The sequence below is a fragment of the Mytilus galloprovincialis genome, chromosome 9 (genome assembly GCF_965363235.1).
Source record: "Mytilus galloprovincialis chromosome 9, xbMytGall1.hap1.1, whole genome shotgun sequence".
NCBI lineage: Eukaryota > Metazoa > Mollusca > Bivalvia > Mytilida > Mytilidae > Mytilus > Mytilus galloprovincialis.
In genome coordinates this window covers 2,299,523-2,307,421 of record NC_134846.1, presented here as the reverse complement: position 1 = coordinate 2,307,421, position 7,899 = coordinate 2,299,523, and the positions used below count along the sequence as shown (strand labels likewise).

General features: G+C 34.3%; 1 long non-coding RNA gene across 1 annotated transcript; it reads left to right on the top strand.

Annotated features, from left to right (window-relative positions):
• The first annotated feature begins 2,025 nt into the window (after window positions 1-2,025).
• LOC143046585 (uncharacterized) lies at window positions 2,026-5,412 on the top strand. Its single transcript, XR_012969166.1, has 3 exons — window positions 2,026-2,368; window positions 3,345-3,416; window positions 4,883-5,412. It is a non-coding gene; the product is annotated as an uncharacterized LOC143046585 (long non-coding RNA).
• The last annotated feature ends 2,487 nt before the right edge of the window (window positions 5,413-7,899 follow it).

Genomic DNA, 7,899 nt, shown 5'->3' with positions numbered 1-7,899 from the left:
TTTGAGTATCTCCGTTAATCGTTATAGAACACTTGATATTCACTAATTTCTCGTGCTTTATGTTTCACTTTTTCCTATAAATAAGAATGGAAAAAAATATTTGATTTACGTAAGAATTGAATAGGAATATGTGAATTGTATGCATGATTTATTATAAATGATAGAATAAATGTTAAAACGTTGATGTGTTTTTCATTATAAAGTGTGGAATTATTGGTGAACCTCTCAGCCAAGACATTGTTCGTTAACAATTACCTACGCAACATAAATCATGTCAGTACAGTACTGACTACTGAGCTGATGATACCCTCGGGAACTAATTGTCCACCGGCAGAGGTATCGACCCAGTGATGTTAAAAAAATGAAAACAACACGTTTATTAATTTCATGCGTCTGAGGCACTTTTTTTTATTTACCTTCATCAGGAACGCTCAAAGCCAAATATTTAAAGTTGTGGATGTATAAGTACCGAAACATTTGGAGAGCTATATGACAAAAAATACCTTAAAAAATTCAAATCCATCGGAGGTATTGAATGCATAATGATGCTTATTTGTTTTGGGCAAGCCTTCTTTTTATTTGGTATGCATGTATATACATTGTAAGCACATCTCTTTGTCATAAAAATTATGCTGTCCTCCTCGGTCAGTTATGGTTTACTGAGATAAGTTTGTTTGATGGGGTTCGTGGTGCTCAATCTTTACCTATCTATGTTTTGTTTTGTGTATCATTTTTGTTTTTTGGTCTTTTTTCTTTGTTAGCCATGATTGCCTTGTCAGTTTATTTTAGACTTATCAGTGTGATGTATCTTTGGTATCTTTCGCCCTCTTACATGTATCAGATTGTGATTATATCAGTTTAAGGGGAACTACTTGTGGTAGGTCAATGATATTGAGTATTCAGTTGTATTAGCATTGGCACATCTCATTTTATTTTGCAACTTGATTAAGGACTTTCCATTTTCCATGATTGTTACAGATTTGTTTTTTTCGAAAATGGAGTCAGTTGGAATAATGGTGAATTCGTGATTTTTTTTTGTAGAACCTTAATGTAAAATTTACGTCATACAATAATGATATTATTATCAGCCTTATCAGACGGAACAAACACGAATACCTTGACAAGTTATTGTAGTATTGTTCTACTAAACGCTGTGTGGATGTCGTTTTCTACCGATGATGCTGAGCTAAAACTATTTTTTTTTCTATTTTCATTTTATTGTATGCTTTTTCCGGTATTCCAGTGATCGCTTTGCGTAAGGACAATATACGAAATTTGCCGAACAAAACCCCGACCAAATGACAAACAAAATTACCCATACAAAACACAATATAGGAATATAAAGACTGATCGAGACGAACCCAATCCAAACAATAGGTGATATCAGGTATTCTGGAAGGGTACGCCGATCCGCTGTCACATATAGAACTTGTCGTGTTGCATAGGGAAGAACCGGGTGATAAGTTTTTTTTTTAAAACGGAAGAGTACATTCCATAATACTACGTAAGTTTATAACTATGTGAACGTCATGGACGCAGGATTCAAAATTGATAATCTTCTAAATTTAAATCGGATTATTTTCTTTTAAAATTTTGAGCGTTTCTAATAAAAAAAAAGCACCATGGACGAACCTTAATAATAATAAGTTATTATCATTTTCTGATTAGTAACATGACTTTGCACATGTAATTTCTGAGTAAGTGAAGACTTTTGAGAATAAGAAGTTTCAAATTGTGTTATAGTATTGTGACGTGCGTACCCGAAAACTGTAACCGAGTAAGCTAGCCTAGCTTATTAACATCAGAGCCATTCTTTAGACATAAGAAGATGTGGTATGAGTGTCAATGAGACAACACTCTATCCACATTTATGAATCAAGGTGGTTACTAAATCAATATTTTCTCGTTCTCAATGTTCTCTTGTTTTATAAATACACAAACACGACATTTAGATAGATTTCAATATTGTCGTGTACTTAGTGCATTCTTATCTATCATAGGTTTAAAGTTCTATATATTGAAATGTGGAAAACTGAGATGCTTATTGTATTTATGTTGACGGTGTCAAATGTTATACTGGCAAAATGTGAGGAACCGATGTCTGAAAACTCACAGTCAAAGCGTATACTTCTCAATGACCCGGATGTTATTGGAAAACGCTTAACAAATATGGACATGTTACTTCAGGACCTACATTTGAAATATTCTCAACAACAAGGTGTTATAACGTCTTTGCGTAATGAGTTAGCAAACGGAAAGCTGATACAGGACAAATTGCAGTTACAATATTCACAACAAGAAGTTGAAATTACGTCTTTGCGCAAAGGTTTAGCCGATGAAAAATTAAAACATGAACAGAGCCTAATTAGTAAGTGGAAACAGGTATTTATCATCATGTTAATGTTACACATACACCTTGGGGCAAACACGTATTGTTTTGATCGTTTTTTCCGAAATATTTTGTTATTTATAGGCCTTCAATCGTACACTATCTAAGGGTATATGACAAGAAACGTATGCAGTTTTTACAGCAAAAAAAATCTGAATTATGTTGGTTTTTGACCAGAAGATCAAAACGAATAATGTCCGGGAATATACGTTTCTTTCCTTTGCCAAACCATGTAAGACGGAAAACGGTAGCATTTTTCTACCACTAGCACAACTTGTTGCAGTACTCACATTAAGAAAAGACTACGTTTAAATTCAAAACCAGAACAAGAAATTAAATTCGTAACGTTGTACTTTATTATTATATTTTCAAAAAGAGGGACGAAAGATACCAAAAGAACAAATAAACTCATAGATCGAAATTAAACTGACAACGCTATGACTATTACAAAGACAAACTGACGAATAACAGTACATAAGCCACAACATAGAAAACTAAAGACTAAGCAACACGAACCACACAAAAACCAAGGTTGATCTCAGGTGCTTTGAAAGGGTAGGCAGATCCTGTTCCACATGTGGTCACATGGTGGCATGACTTATTGATATAGTGAAATTAAGAAGATTTAAGCAATTAAAGGCAACCGTACGGTCGTCAACAATGTTGAACCAATATTGAATAGTCTGCTATAAAAGGCCACGACATGAAACATGGGGTGATTTCAGGTGCCAAAAACGCTACTTTTTCTATTTGAATAAAAAAATCATTGGAGTTTACTATTAATCGAAGATATGTATTCCCTGGAAAATAAATTCCTTCTTGTGATACTCTCGTGAATTAAGAATATTCTTTGGGGAACAAGCCTTCATAATGTAAATAAATGTATATTGTTGCATAAATGCACAGAATCAAAAAACAATTTCCTAAAAAGCAATTTATAAATTTTACTCCATAGGTCAAGGATCTACTTACATACGATGGGGAAGAAACGATTGTTCTGCTAAAAATACAGATATGATATATAAAGGTAATTTTAGAAGTTTGCATTTTTAATGATACAAAGCGACTTCTTCAATGCCTATAAAGTGTATAATTGTCTAATTTAATTTCCAGTCACATGTATCAACATTTAAGTTAGATCTGAATTTATTTATAAAAAACCAAGTGTGCTTATAGATTAAACAAAATCGAATAACTGTTTGTTGAGTTGAAAATACCATTGAAGCGATCCCAAAACACATATCAGACTGTGAGATAATATGTATGTGGTTTGTATATATATACAAGTCGTCTAACCATCAACCCAACAGAGTTAGATCTGTAAATTTGCTTTCGAATTTATTTTTTTTGCTCTTCCCTCGCCGGGATTTGAACCTATGCTACTAAGATATCGTGACACCAAATCGCCTGCACTGTAGCCGTCCCGCTAGACCACACAATCACCTGGGCTTCATAAAAATGAAGCTTTCGGTGGCCGGGTGTTACCTTTCCACGTCAGTTTTTAATCTAACGTCGTACTACAGTACATGATATATAAGGCAAGAACATGTTATTCTACAGATAAGCTAAATTATCTATAGAAAAGGATCCTACAAATTAATGGAAGATACAGTCACAGAAAATAATTATATTTATAAGTACGTCTGAGCCAGTGACAACTCTACAACAGATTTGTCAATCGGATCACCAGCAGTATTTTCTGTTTAGTATTAAAGTTATATTAAGATCCATTTTGTTATATCTTGTGATAAATTTTATTTAGCAATCGCCAATGGCCGTCAGCAGGGTTAAAGAACATCAGTTGTTCGACCTGTTAGTCAAATGCGTTTTGTTTAAATATACTTTTTCATGTTTTTGGTCTTTTGGAAAATGTTGTTTGTGCTGTACTTAGACCTTTCTACGATGAAATTTGTTTTACGTGCACACGTATTAAAAATGCGTGTTTTATCCTAGCCAATCATAGGTTTGAATGTAGTTTTCAATTTAGACTTGTATATATATATATATGCATTATGCCAATACAAATAGTGAAGCAATAAAAACATTCAGTCTGAAACTTTGGGATATGTGTGACCTAAAGCAAACACTATAATGAGGGTTTGATTATGGTTCCTTATTATTCAATAAATCTTAAATGTAAATTCTGCTTTATTCAGTTTATATTTAAATTTTTAAAGTTAAAACCATTTGTAAACAATATTTTGTATATGCTTTAACATGTATAAGGTACTTTTGTTGATGTTATAAATTTTTATTTTTTTTGCATTATAAAAATTATAACATGTACAAAATTACACCTTATACACAACATATACTAATTATATTCCAGTTAAATATTAACCTTAAAATAGATGTTTGATAATCCAGAAGTATTAAAATAGCACATATTTTGACTGTTGTTGAATGAGAGATGTTATATTTAGCCAGTTGCAGAACATTAAACTTAAAATAACAAATAGTTTTTTTAATAATTGACGTTATACTATTAATTAGGTTATGCTACAGGAGAAAAGTTTACATACAGTTCAAGTTATAAAGGTGGAGATTCAACAATGCTGTGCCTCCCAGATAATCCAGAAGTCAGTAATAAAACAGCTTCCGGCAGAAGTAGGATTTATGGAACAGAATTTGATACAAATGAAATCATCACCGGTTCTTATAATGAAGATGTATCATGTGTTTTGTGTAGAAGTAGAAACACTTCCTCCTCTGTGATGTTTCCCGGGCGACAAACTTGTTATCCGGGTTGGAAAAAAGAGTACAATGGTGTTCTAGCGGCCAGCGCGTACACTCACAATCCCTCACCTTATATTTGCGTAGATGCTCATCCGGCCTATGTGTATGGAGGTCAGAGAGATAACGAAAAACATTTACTGTACATCTCTGTTTTGAAGTGCGGATCCATTCAATGTCCGCCATACACCGACAATGTTCAGGTGAACTGTATTGTATGCTCTAAATAAAGAATTTGCCTAACAGAAGTTGCTTTTGTCTTATAAATCCAAAGTCATCACTGCGTAAGGTCTAAATACAACAGCAACATGATTAGTTACCTTTTAGAATTGTTTGTGTCGCATGCATACATTTGTATGTTCAACTTTTTGTTAGCCCATTACATGCTTGTACCTTTTCATCCATATTAAAATTGCATCATAGTTATTTATTTCTATATACAAGCTAGTAGACAAACATACGTTTGTATTTTTGTTGTCTTTTATTGAGATTGGTGCTATGTTAAGAGCATAAGGTATATAGAGGACTCTAGTTTGTCAATATGTTATAACACTCTTTCTGACTTCACTTTCGTTCTGAAATAAATAAAAAAATCGAAAACACCACGAAGTTGCATATGGTGATTTAACTTTTTGGTTCCTATGAAACGAACCATAATATATGAATACTGATTAACGGTGACCACCTATCATATGCATTGCAATGCAGATTTTGGGATTAATTACCTTGCCCATTGATGTTTCAAACGAACACCTAATACCGCAGTCCCACTAGGCCACGATCGCACTACGATCTATGAAATAAATGCAAATTTTGATGATCGTAGAACGATCGTGTAGATCGTAGTAATTTCGTAGTAATGTCGTATCATGGTCGTGGTGAGATCTTCAAGATCGTGATGAGCGTGGCCAACTTTGAACATGTTCAAAACAATCGTGGTGCGGTCTTGGCGAAATCAGGTCGTAGTAGAAGCGTAGTGAGAGCGCAGACCATCGTACCGAGAGCGTGACCTGACTACGTTCATACTACAACCTTCATTCTCATTATCATTTTCGCATACAATATATTAAATCTTTCCAGGTTTTGTTTGTCTGTATGTAATTATGACCTCTTGTCCGTTTTATCTAACGGCTAAACCATGCTTTTCGTTTTTATATAGATTAGACCGTTTGTTTTCCCGTTTGAATGGTTTTACATTAGTAATTTTTGGGGCCTTTTATAGCTTGTTATTGGGTGTGAGCCAAGGCTCCGTGTAGGAGGCCGTACCTTGGCCTATAAGGGTTTACTTTTATAAATCATACTTGGATGGAGAGTTGTTTCATTGGAACTCATACCACATATTCCTATATCTATTGACACATCTGTGTCATCTCTGGTATCGTTCACTAAAATATCGTCATTTGAGCTTTATGGACCAGCAATAGGTTGTAATTTAGGTTCGACTGGTCGGTCCAAAATTTCTGCTTGATTAGGACTCGTTACTACCAGAGCTTCCTCCTCCACTACATCAACCCTACCACCACGCCCACGTGTTCTAGTAGATTTTGGTGGCATGACTGTATTGTTTCCGCGAAATCCTCATTTAATAAAAAATAGAAGGAATGGAACTGTTTTGACATGGAACACGATGTTGACATTATTGCTGAGAACGTAGTAAGATCGCGGTATGAGCGTAGTATAATCGTGATAAGAACGTGCTATAATCGCAGTAGAAGCGTGGTGAGATCGTGTTGCAATCGCATAAATCGTGGTATGATCGTAGTGTGAACGTGATGAGCGTAGAAAGATCTTGATAAGCGTAGTGAGGTCTCAGAATAAGCGCGGTAAAAATGTGGTATAATAATAGTCGAAGCGAGATCGTTGTAGAAGAGTAATTAAGATGTAGTAGCATCGTGAGAACAACGGAAATCTACATTTTCATGCCGCTCATACTATGACCTCATCACGATCTGAATTTATTTAAGATCGCGGTGAGCGTGGTGCGATCTTGGTCTAGTGGGACTGGGGCTTAACGATAACGAGCGCTGATTTCCTAATGCACTTTCTTAATTCGGATATCGTACAATACAGCCTCATGGCATGCAAATGTGATGTTGTTTTTTTTTAAACTTGAGATAGTATTTTAAAGAACACCATATACAGTACTAAATTTTATCCTTGTATAAATATTATGAAACCAAAGCAGATTATTTATTAAATATTATAATGATAACAACTTTTTCAAGAATATAACAGTATATATAACAGCTTGAATTTTATTTTAAAGTGATTCAAAAGGTTTTAGTGGTAGCAATCTCAGCATCAACATGATTCAAAGGCCTCAATTCCAATAGGGAGTAGACGGTTAGTGGCAAATCAGAATAACGAAATATTTTTCAGTAATTACAAACATTTATGCCGGTTTGATTGGTTGATTTTTTTTGTTGTTGCTTGATACAAGGGTGACAAAAACTGCATGCATATTCAGGAGAAGAAACAAAAGAAAAAAGATGAATAGAGTAGGTGGACCAGGATACCATCATGAATTGCAACTGCAACTGAAAATTAAATATATAATACAGGGGCAAATATTTTGTCTTGCAACATGCCATCTATAGCTCCATGTTTATTTTATTTATACCCTTTTCTCTAAATCAGATGGTACGTCCCTTTTCCGACTAAACGTGGCTATTTAACATCCCGGACAATCAAGCGGACAGCCATAACCATTTAAACATTGGTTATACTGTTTGGTTAAGTAATATACAAGGTACAATTGGTACACCCAGCAATGTATA